Here is a 12,903-nt window from a genome sequence, read left to right as displayed (position 1 = left end):
GATGGTGTTGTCAGGACTCTGACTAATGTTTGTTTTATTCCTGAATTAAAGCGGAATCTCATCTCTCTTGGCACCCTTGAATATCTTGGGTACAAGTATTCATCTGAAGGTGGAGTCCTAAAGGTATCAAAAGGTATCCTTGTTTTGTTGAAAGGTAACCGAGTTGGTACTTTATATTTCTTGCAAGGTTCTGTTGTGACAGGTTCAGCAGCTGTATCTTCTTCTATGCTTGATAATGATGTCACCAAATTATGGCACATGCGCTTGGGCCATATGAGTGAAAAAGGCATGCATCTTTTGAGCAAGCAAGGTCTTCTTGGTAATCAAGGTATCGGTAAGTTGGAGTTTTGTAAACATTGTGTCTTTGGGAAACAGAAAAATGTAAGTTTCTTTACTGCAACTCACCGTACAAAGGGTATTCTTGATTATATTCATTCTGACCTTTGGAGGCCTTCTAAAGTTTCCTCTTATGGAGGACGCCGTTATATGATGACTATTATTGATGATTTTTCTCGCAAAGTTTGGGTTTATTTTCTTAGGTATAAAAATAAGACCTTCCCCACTTTTAAGAAGTGGAAAACTCTTGTTGAAACCCAGACAGGGAGAAAAGTCAAGAAGCTCAGAACCGAAAATGGATTGGAGTTCTGTGACGGTGACTTTATCGAGTTCTGTGCAAATCATGGAATTGCTAGACATAAAACCATTCCAAGAACACTCCAGCAAAATGGTGTTGCAGAACGAATGAACAGGACTCTATTTGAGAGAGCTCGTTGTATGCTCTCAAATGCTAGGTTATGGCATCGACGTGAATTTTGGGCCGAAGCAGTATCAACTGCTTGTTACTTGGTTAATCGTTCTCCACACTCGTCACTTAATTTCAAAATTTTAGAAGAAATTTGGTTAGGTAATCCTGTTGATTATTCCAATTTGAGAATGTTTGGATGTCCTGCTTATGCACATGTCAATGATGGCAAATTAGCTCCAAGAGCTATTAAGTGCATATTTCTTGGTTATGTATCTGAATCTAAAGGATATTGTTTATGGAATCCTAAGTCACAAAAATTAATTCTTAGTAGAGATGTGACTTTTAACAAGGATGCTTTATTATCTTCTGGAAAATAATCTTCTGTGATTTCTTCTACTAGTACTAATATTCTGCAGGGTACTAGTGAGAAGGTGGAGTTGGAGTTGAAATCTACAACTCTTAATGTTGATGTTCCATCTTCTTTTATCAATGAGTCTAGTACTGATATTTGTGGTGATAATGATGTTGATGAGATTACCACTTCTCCAATTCAGCCGCAGGAAGATGAGTATTCCATTGCCCAAAATAGACCAAGAAGAACGATTATTAAGCCAGCTAGATATGCAAATTATGCTTGTGATGATAATTTAATTGCATATGCATTATCTGTTGCACAAGAAATAAATGATGACATTGAACCAACCAGCTATGTTGAGGCTGTTTCTTGTGCTGATTCTTCAAAATGGCTAGTGGCTATGAATGAAGAAATTGAAAGTCTTCATAAGAATGGTACTTGAAGTTTAACAGAGCTTCCCAAAGGCAAACGACCTTTGAAATGCAAATGGGTCTATAAGAAGAAAGACGACATTCCCGGGGGTTGAAGATCCTAGATACAAGGCACGATTGGTTGTTAAAGGCTTCAACCAAAAGGAAGGTGTTGACTTTAATGAAATTTTCTCACCTGTTGTTCGTCATACATCCATACGTGTTTTGCTTACTTTTGTTGCTTTATTTGACTTGGAATTGGAGCAACTTGATGTTAAGACAACTTTTCTGCATGGAGAGCTGGAAGAGAAAATTTATATGGAGCAACTTGAGGGATTTATTGTTCCTGGTAAGGAGCATCTTGTCTGCCGATTGAAGAAATCTTTATATGGATTCAAACAAGCTCCGAGACAATGGTACAAAAGGTTTGATTCCTTCATGATTGGGCAAGGTTATTGCAGAAGTCAATATGACGACTATATTATTTTCAAAAACTTCCTGATGAATCTTACATATACTTGTTACTATATGTTGATGATATATTGATTACATCACGTGACAAGTCTCTGATCAGGAAATTGAAAACTCAACTCAATAATGAGTTTGAAATGAAAGAATTGGGTGCAGCTAAAAATATTCTTGGTATGGAGATTTGTAGGGATCGTCAAGCTGGTAAATTGTTTCTATCTTAACAAAAATACATTGAGAAAGTGCTTGACAAGTTTAATATGTCTAATTGCAAATCTGTTTCTACTCCACTTGCTGCACATTTCAAGTTATCATCTGACCTTTGTTCTGAGACAGAGGAAGACATGGAGCGTATGTCACGTGTTCCTTATGCTAGTGCTGTTGGCAGTCTTATGTATGATATGGTATGCACTAGACTTGATTTAGCATATGCTGTTAGTATGGTGAGTCGGTATATGCATAATCTTGGAAAGGATCATTGGAGTGCTGTAAAATGGATTTTTCGGTATCTCAAAGGTACTTCTGATATTGGCTTGGTATTTGACAGAAATCATGCATCAACTAAAGTTACAGGTTTTGTTGATTCGGATAATGGTGGGGATCTTGACAAAAGAAGATCTCTTTCTAGTTACATATTTACTCTCTGTAACTGTGCTATTAGTTGGAAAGCTCAGCTTCAGTCTCTTCCATCATTATCTACGACTGAAGCTGAATATGTTGCAGCAACAAAGGGTGTGAAAGAGGCTCTTTGGCTTAAAGGTTTGATTAATGAACTTGGTCTTACACAGGATGTTCTTACTGTGTTTTGTGATAGTCAGAGTACTATTTACTTGACCAAGAATAACCTCTACCATGACAGGACAAAACATATTGATGTAAGACATCATTTTATCTGAGAAATTGTTGTTAAGGGTGAAGTCGTGGTTCAGAAGATTCATACATCTGAGAATCCAGCTGATATGCTTACTAAGCTGATGAATCCATATTTTTACTGATATTTTAGCATAGTTCTAGCTCATTTAATAAGGAAAATATATGAAGAAAGCAGAAAAACTCAGAAAAAGAGAATGATTGAAAGTTTTATTTCAATTTGTAGTTATTTTCGCATTTGTAGAATTTATGCTTAGTTCTTAAGGAATTTATCTTGTTTTTGAAGGAATAATCTGAGCAAAAGTCATGGAAATGGATTATCAATAGAAAGGAAGAGGAAGAATGGCAATGTTGGACTCCAAAATACAAGAATTATGGGATGCAGCCTGGGCGTGATCACTATTGTTAGTGAAAGTGATCATTCCAGAGCCTAAAGGAGAAGAAGAGCCTGTGCGTAATCACTTTTATTTACAAGAGTGAACGTTGCCAGTGTGCGTTATCACTTTCGCCAACGAAAGTGAGCGTTCCAGAGAAGACTCCATTCCTGATGAACTGCGCGTTGTCACTTTCGCCAACGAAAGTGAGCGTTCCAGAGGCACTTGTATCAGGACAGCTTGCGCGTGGTTACTATTACTCACGAAAGTGATCACGCGCAGCCCTCGACCTCCTGCGTTGCCACTCTTATGAATTAAAGTGAATGTTCCAGAGAAGCCTTCAACTCTGCAAGTTGCGCGTGGTTACTCTTGCTCTTGAAAGTGAAAACGCACACTACATAAAGCTTCTGCGTGGTTACTCTTGTGAAGAAAAGTGACAACGCGCAGAACTGGGGTTTCTATATATACATGATTGAAGCGCGAAAACTGCGGTCTTTTGCTCATTTTCTGTTTTGTTAGTTAGATTCTCGGTGAGAGAGAGTGGAGAGAAGATTGGGGTCGAAGCTTGAAGCTCCAAGAAGAGGGATCGGATTGGAGCTCGTGGCCATGGCTGCTCTGCATTCTTCTTCATCTTCTTCTTCTTCTTTCTCTGTTTTTGTTGCAATGTGTGCTTAATTTCGCATAGTTAGGGGTTTATGGAACTTGAATTGATGTATTGATTCAATTTTATCTTCTGAACTTTAAGTTCTTGGATTAATTGAGTTGTTAATTCTGCTTTTCATGCAATCTTTGAATGGAAATTCATTTGATTAATCAAGAGGAATCTTTACCAATGGGAATTGGATTATTTGCTCCGATCTGAATTGACAACCAGAGTTTAGGGATTTCTTAGGGATAAGGAGACCTAATTCTGCAATCTTATAGTTCTAATTCTTAATGCAACCTGAAATTGAATCTCACCTAAGGGATTAGTGAGGTTTAGTGGATTGTTAGGGTCAATGAGTTAAGGAATTAACCTTTGGCTAGGTATATGTGAAACTGATTGTCAATTATTCAATTGCTTGAATGTTCAGAGGATTTAATTGGATTGATATTGATATTCTTGTGAAGTAAATTCCTAACTATCCTTCATTGCTATTTCATTTCATCACAAATCTTATACTCTGTTTTTCTGCAAGTTCTTTACTTTTGATTGCTCTGATTATTGCTTTTATATGATACAACTCTCTTCCTAAATTCGTATGGCTCAAATGGTTATTTTTCTGTGAAGTGATAATTGAGTTCCTAATTCCCTGTGGAGACGATACTCGGATCTTAAATTTACTCATTACTTGCTGCAATCCTAGTGCACTTGCTAGTGTTTAGATTGCAAACAACAAGTTTTTGGCGCCGTTGCCGGGGAATTAGAGTTTCAATATGATTAGTAACATAAGAATAGCTAGATTGAGTATTTTGTTCTCTGAATTTCTGTAGTATTAGTCTGTAGTTAGACATTTTATCCATTCTGCATAATTCTGCAGCTTTTAAACTTGTGTTTCAATTACTTTTACTGATATTTGCTGCATAATTTTCGTGGTGCAGTTCTGAATACTAACTTGTAGTTTACTTTTGCTTCATTTTGATTTGTATATGCGTGGCAAAAACAAAAACAAATCAACTCTAGTCTTTGATCCTAACATAGACATAACCTTAAGGAGATTGAGAAAAGAGTCTAGAGCAGAAAAAGTCATAGGGAGTGATAGTGAATTAGAAGCTGTCCATTCTCCAGAATTTCAGAACAATCATAGAGTGAAAAGAACACCTACATCTTTGAGACAACTAAATTTAGAAATAGAGATGGCAGAACAAAATAGAATTAGAACATTAGGGGACTATGCAATTCCTAACATGCAAGGTTTTAACTCTTCTATAATCAGGCCAACTATTCAAGCCAACCATTTTGAGATTAAACCTGCCTTATTACACTTAGTCCAACAAGATCAGTTTTCTGGTGGAAATTCTGATGATCCTAACCTACATATTTCAAATTTTCTACAGCTATGTGACACCATAAGAATAAATGGGGTTAGTGAAGAAGCCATCAGACTGAGACTATTTCCTTTTTCCTTGAGAGATAGAGCAAAATGTTGGTTACAAGCTCAACCACAAGGAAGCATTACAACTTGGACAGAACTTGTGAACAGGTTTCTAACCAAGTATTTCCCTCCATCCAAAGCTGCTAAGCTGAGAGGAGAAATTACATCTTTTGTTCAGCAAGATGGAGAATCATTGTATGAAGCTTGGGAAAGATACAAAGAATTGCTAAGAAGGCGTCCACATCATTGTATTCCAGATTGGATGCAATTGGAAACTTTTTATAATGGGATGAATGCAGTAACAAGAACAATGGTTGATGCTGCTGCTGGAGGTTCATTAAATACAAAGTCCTTGGAAGAAGCTCAGAGGATTATTGACATGATGGCATCTTCAATGTATCAGAATTTAAACTCAAGGAATCAAGGAAGAAACTCTGGTCATGAAGCTAAGGTTCTGGAAACTTTTCTTACACAAAATCAACTACAAAATCAAATGTTTTCAGAACAATTAGCTGCCTTAACAAAACAAATCAACAATCTGCAAACAGGGAGTATGCCTACCAGTCAGCTAAGTTGTGATTTTTGTGGAGGAAACCATGCGAATGGTGCATGTGAGGCATCCACAAGTGAACCACAAGAGCAAGTGAATTATATGAATAATTTTCAGAGACAACAGCCATCATATCCCCCTGGATTTCAATTTTTGAATAATAGAACTCAGCAGTATTCTAATTGGAATAATCAATATTCTGTTGCAAAGAATTCTAACTCAAATTTTCCTTTTTCTAATGCAGGTCCAGCAACACAACAACCTTATTTTCAGAGGAATTCATCCACTCAACCTCAAGGAAATCAGAAATTTTCCAGACCTATGAATGAGAGGTTGACTGAGATGGAAGAAACTATGCTGCAATTCATGAAGGTGACTCAAACAAGCTTCAAAAACCAAGAAGCTTCCATAAAGAAACTAGAGACATAGATTGGACAATTAGCTGAACAACTATCCAGCAGGGATGAAGGAAGATTTCCAAGCAATACAGTAATCAATCCTAAAGAGCAATGTCAAGCCATAACTACAAGGAGTGGAGCTGTAGTTGCAAGCCCTAAACCAGCAGAAAAGAAAGTGAATGATGCAGTAGAAAGAAACATTGAACAAGATCTGCAACAAGGAAATTTTAAGCTATTGAAGAAAGACCATTCAGAAGAAAAAGTAGATATGCCTATGAATTCTGAAAGGAAAACCAAAAAACAACTCTTTGAGGAAGCTTGTAAGCCAATAGACCCAGAAAAATACAAGAGGCTGCCCTATCCTCAGAGAGTCCAAAATCCTAAACAAGAGGAACAATTTGAAAGGTTTATGAATGTCTTTAAGAAATTACAAATTAACATTCCTTTTGTAGAAGCTTTGGAGCAAATGCCTTCATATGCAAAGTTCATGAAAGAACTACTTTCCAGAAAAAGAAAGCTAGAGCATGACAAAATAGTACCTTTGACAGAGGAGTGCAGTGCCATTCTCAAGAGAAAGCTTCCTCAAAAGCTGAAAGATCTTGGATCATTTAGCATTCCTTGTGAAATAGGAAACTGCACTGTGGGAAGAGCATTGTGTGACTTGAAAGCAAGCATAAATCTGATGCCATTGGCTATTCTGCAGAAACTTGGCATAGAGGAAGTGAAGCCCACCAACATTATACTGCAGCTAGCTGATAGATCATACACTTATCCATATGGAGTTGTTGAAGATTTATTAGTTAAAGTTGATAAGTTCATTTTTCCTGCAGATTTTGTGATTCTGGACATGGAAGTGGATTCTAACATTCCTTTGATCCTAGTGAGGCCATTTCTTGCAACCGGGAGAGCTTTAATAGATGTGGAAAAAGGTGAACTTATGCTTCGAGTTCAAGATGAGAAGGTAATATTTAATGTGTTTGAAGCTTTAAAATATCCAGTTGAAGATAATACATGTATGAAGGTAGATATACTGGATGCTTTTATTACACAACACCATATGAAAGAATTTGATGAAACTGCTGTGTTAGAAGAAATAATATCTGCAGGGAATGACAAATCTGAAACTCTGAATGAAGAAGATATCATGGAAATGCAGCAGCAATTAGAAGCTCTGCCGATGCAAAAACCTGCAGAAAATTTGGTGAAAAAAGAGCTGAAAAAGGACGCTAAAGAAGAGGAAAAGCAAAAGCTAGAACTGAAACAACTCCCTTCACACCTGCAGTATGCATTTCTGGATGAGAAACATGAAAATCTAGTCATCATCAATAATGAACTTAAGGAAGAACAAGAGGAAAAATTGCTCAGAATTTTGAGAGAACACAAATCTACAATTGGATGAAGTATTGCAAATCTGAAAGGTATAAATCCCTCATTTTGTAAGCACAGAATTTTATTTGAAGAGAATTTTAAACCTGTTGTGCAGCCACAAAGGAGGTTAAACCCAGCTATGAAAGAGGTAGTTAAAAAAGAGGTCATAAAGCTGTTAGATGCAGGAATAATATACCCCATTTCTGACAGCAATTGGGTAAGTCCAGTCCAAGTTGTTCTAAAGAAAGGTGGTATGACAGTTGTACCTAATGAAAAGAATGAACTTGTCCCTACTAGGACTGTGACTGGATGGAGAATGTGCATAGACTATAGGAAATTAAATAATGCAACCAGAAAAGACCATTTCCCACTACCATTTGCAGATCAAATGCTAGAAAGACTTGCTGGACATTCATTTTATTGTTTTCTTGATGGGTATTCAGGATATAATCAAATAGCTGTGGATCCTTTGGATCAAGAGAAAACTGCATTTACATGTCCATTTGGAGTCTTTGCATATAGGAGAATGCCATTTGGTTTGTGTAATGCCCCTGCCACTTTCCAAAGATGCATGCTTTCTATTTTTTCTGATTTGGTAGAAAACATCATAGAAGTGTTCATGGACGATTTCTCTGTTTTTGGTGATTCTTTTGATGATTGTTTAGCTAATCTATCCACTGTTTTGCAGAGATGTCAAGATACTAACCTTGTGTTAAATTGGGAGAAGTGTCATTTCATGGTACAAGAAGGCATTGTCCTTGGTCACAAAATTTCAGAAAAAGGAATGGAGGTGGACCAAGCTAAGATAGAAGTCATTAGTAAATTGCCTCCACCTATCAATGTTAAGGGAGTTAGAAGTTTTTTAGGACATGCTGGTTTTTATAGAAGATTCATAAAAGATTTTTCCAAGATTGCTAAACCCTTGAGTAATTTACTTGTAAAAGATGCAGATTTCATATTTGATGATAATGGTTTGCATGCATTTTCTGTTTTAAAAGAGAAACTGATTTCTGCACCTATTCTTGCAAAACCAGATTGGAAATTACCTTTTGAACTCATGTGTGATACAAGTGATAGTGCAGTGGGTGCTGTGTTAGGACAGAGAAAAGATAGGAAATTACATGCTATCTATTATTCAAGCAAAGTGTTAAATCCTGCACAAGTGAATTACACAACAACAGAAAAAGAACTTTTAGCTGTTGTACATGCTTTTGATAAGTTTAGATCATATTTAATGGGTTCAAAAGTGATTGTATACACTGATCATGCTGCTCTTAAATATCTTTTGACAAAACAGGATGCAAAGCCCAGATTATTAAGATGGATTCTACTCCTCCAAGAATTTGAGCTAGAGATCAAAGACAAGAAAGGGAAAGAAAACAGTGTTGCTGACCACTTGTCCAGACTTCCTTTGGAGAGTTTAACCACTGAATCATTGGAAATAAATGAAGAATTTCCAGATGAAAAGCTGTTTGCAGTGGAAAACATGCCTTGGTTTGCTGACATTGCAAATTTTAAAGCCACTCAATTCATTCCAAAGAGGTTTACTTGGCAGGAAAAGAAGAAGTTCTTACATAACAGCAAATTCTATGTGTGGGAAGACCCATATCTGTTCAAAATTGGAATAGATGGGTTAATTAGAAGATGCATTCCACAAAGTGAGCAAGCTGAGATACTATGGCATTGTCACAATTCAGAATATGGAGGCCACCATGCAAGTTCAAGGACTGCTGCAAAAGTCTTACAAGCAGGTTTCTTTTGGCCTACACTCTTCAAAGATGCCAAGAAGTATGTGGAAAACTGTGATAAATGTCAAAGAACTGAAAATATTTCAAGAAGACATGAGCTGCCATTAACCAACATCCTAGAAATGGAACCATTTGATGTATGGGGGATTGATTTCATGGGACCATTTCCCCCATCATTTTCACATGAATACATTCTAGTTGCAGTGGATTATGTGTCTAAATGGGTAGAAGCAATTCCCACCAGATCAAATGATGCAAAGGTAGTGATTTCTTTTATAAGAAAGAACATTTTTTCAAGATTTGGTGTGCCTAGAGTGCTGATAAGTGATGGAGGTACTCACTTCTGCAACAAGTATCTTGAAGTTGTATTAATGAAATATGGTGTGAAGCATAAGGTTGCTACTCCATACCATCCACAAACAAGTGGACAAGTAGAGGTTTCAAATAGAGAGATCAAGCAAATTCTAGAGAAAGTAGTGAACAGTTCAAGGAAGGATTGGTCAAAGAAACTGGATGACTCACTGTGGGCATATAGAATTGCTTTTAAAACTCCAATTGGTATGTCTCCATATCAGCTAGTATTTGGAAAGGCCTGTCACTTACCTCTAGAGCTGGAGCACAGAGCATATTGGACTACCAAGTGGCTTAACTTTGATTTGTCAAGTGCTGGAAAGAAGAGAGTTTTACAGTTGCATGAATTGGAAGAATTTAGACAACAAGCTTATGAGAATGCAAAGTTGTACAAAGAAAGAACCAAGAGGATCCATGACAAATTTATTCTGCAAAAAGATTTCAGACTTGGCCAGCAAGTACTATTATTCAATTCAAGATTAAAATTGTTTCCAGGGAAACTGAAATCTAGATGGTCTGGACCGTTTTTAATCAAGGAAACTTCTCCCTTTGGAGCAATTCTTATAGAAGATCTGAAAACAGGGAGAGAATTCAAGGTCAATGGCCAAAGATTGAAGATTTATCATGGAGAGGAGTTTACAAGGAACATATCATGCATGAAACTGGTTTCTCTTGAGTGAGAAACATTTAATGTCAAGCTAATGACATTAAAGAAGCGCTTTGTGAGAGGCAACTCACATTTCTAACCCAATTTAAGTTTTCTGCATTATTTTTGAATTAACAGTGTTCATAGAAGTCAAAGTCTGAACTTTTCATCTTGGTTACCTTGCTGAATTTGATGTTTATAAATCTGGTGGCTGAAACAACAATGCAGATTGGAATTAATTAGAATGCTTAAAGTTCTTGTACAGTCTGAATAATAGTTATCAAATTCTGCAAATTTTCTGCAAAATACAAAGTTCTGCATCATACTCATCATATTCTGTAATTTTGATGCAAAAGGTAAAGTTTGAAGCATGCTAAATCTGTCATTTGTAGCGAATCTGATAAATGCAATTGGACTTCATGCTATAATGTGTTATGGAAAAGTCAGAATTGCATTGTGAATATGTTAAGTAGAAATTCTGCAGAATTCAGCCTTGGATGAATGTTGCATATGTAATTAAGGGTGAACATGATGAGGGAAATAGGTATTTTATATGGTGAGTGTGTATTGGAATGATTATGATTTGTTAAGTGAGCCAATTAAAGTTTGGAGAACTTGGATTGATGAAAGGAATCACTCTTTTGCAGGAAAGCAATCACGCAGAGATGGAATTCTGAGATTTCCCCTCTGGAACAATCACTCTCGCTGATGAGAGTGATAACGCAGAAACTGACTGGGAAACACAGCTCTCTGGAACAATCACTCTCGCTGATGAGAGTGATAACGCAGAGGCAGATGGGAAAAACACACTCTCTGGATCACTTCCTTTCCTTGTCAAGAGTGACCACGCGCAGGTAAGTATGAAATATTTCTTAGCACGTTACTCCTTTTAATGAAAAAAGTGACCACGCTCAAGCAATAAGCTTGCGCGTTATCACTTTGCCCAGCAATAGTGATAACGCGCATTGCATCCAAAATTTCCAAGCTCTCTGGAACACTCACTCTGTTCGACAAGAGTGATAACGCAGAATTTTATTAATAAGGGAACGTTCACTTTTCACTTAAAAAGTGGGCACGTGCACACGCGTGACCCTAGACTCAATATAAAGGAACCACGCTTACATCCATTTAAACCTAAATCCCCATTTCCCTCTGAAATTCCTCTGACTTTAAATCTTTCGTGAAGCAACCAGCAAGCAATTGCTCCTTCTTTTTCACTTACGTTCTTTGCATTCTACGAAATTATATTTAGGGTTTTTCTTTGCTGCAACTCTGGAAAAATGTCAAAAATGGCAAATGGGGAAATATCTTGAGCGTATTCGATTTAAGGAACTTTAAATACTGTGAATAGGTTTTCAAAGTCATTCAATCTCCTCTGTTAACATATTCACATCTGCATTATGCGAAAAATCTGAACATGACTTTGAAAGAAATAGAAATATTCCAGTTGCCATCAACGACAATACTCTTTGCATGCAATATTTGAATGTTGATGTCTGAACTGAGTTGTATGGAACGAATTACTGCTATATATTGCACTGCCTGATTGTATAGATAGCATACTGATAGTCCTGCATTAAGCTGATATTTAGTCTTTGATGATAATGAATGAGTGCATTGATCTAATTGTATGTGATTCAAAGAAATAATAGACAATATTCTGGATGGAATTTTACTGTCAGAAGATAAATTCTTTTAGGAACCATTAGTAGTTGAAATGTGGTTGAAAATTGTGATTCTTTTTCTGCATTCTTGGTGAAATTGTGAACTCTGAGGGAACAAATTATGAAGGCCAGTTTAAAATCCCCTGAATACGGTTTGATTAATTTTGTACCTAAGTTCTGGTATATCTGAAAAGTTAAGAGAGCATGTAAAAAAATATGTTGATGACCTATAATAGCATCTCTGTGTTAACCTGATGTGCTTTGAGAGTGTGCACTCTAAACTACAAATTTAAAGGTTTAACCAATTTTGACTGTGATTGCTTAGTAATTTGCAATAGTGCTTGTGTGTTTATATGATTACATTCTTATGACAGCAACTGATTGTAAAAAGATACATACTGCAAGTTGGAATTCTGCACATGGATTGATTGAATTTATCTAGTAAAGAGATGTATACTGTCACAATTCTGTGTCATGAATTTTAAACTGTCAAATTACTTGCTTGTTTTTGCAGCCACTTCAAAATGGTCAGAACTTCTTTGAATACACCAGTTGGACCTTCTAAGAAGACCAAAGCTGGATCTGCCAGCAACACTCCAAGAAGGAGATCTATCAGGAATATGCAAGCTGGAACAGCCAGGAATTCTCCAACCACAAAAAGAGCAAGAACTGATGGTGTCTCACCTTCCTCACCCATTGAAATCACTGACCCTCCTCAGCCAAGAGTAACCACACCTGCAACCTATTCACCACCTCAGTCGACCAGAAGAAATGCTCCTTCTACCTCTACCCCTACTGATCATGATCCAAGATTCAGGAGTATTGCTCACGAAAACTATTTCAAGGAAAATATTCTGAGGAGGAAGATTGTCCCAGATAGA

The 12,903-nt window shown here is 36.8% G+C and overlaps 1 non-coding gene across 1 annotated transcript; it reads right to left on the bottom strand.

Moving 5' to 3' along the window:
• Window positions 1-5,442: 5,442 nt before the first annotated feature.
• Window positions 5,443-5,549, bottom strand: LOC113848564. Its single transcript, XR_003501829.1, has one exon. It is a non-coding gene; the product is annotated as a small nucleolar RNA R71 (small nucleolar RNA).
• Window positions 5,550-12,903: the final 7,354 nt, after the last annotated feature.

This window comes from Abrus precatorius, unplaced genomic scaffold, assembly GCF_003935025.1.
Source record: "Abrus precatorius isolate BTA unplaced genomic scaffold, Abrus_2018 Scaffold8, whole genome shotgun sequence".
NCBI classification, from domain to species: Eukaryota; Viridiplantae; Streptophyta; class Magnoliopsida; order Fabales; family Fabaceae; genus Abrus; species Abrus precatorius.
The sequence above is the reverse complement of the archived record's forward strand: the minus strand, read 5'-3'. Positions and strand labels throughout refer to the sequence as shown.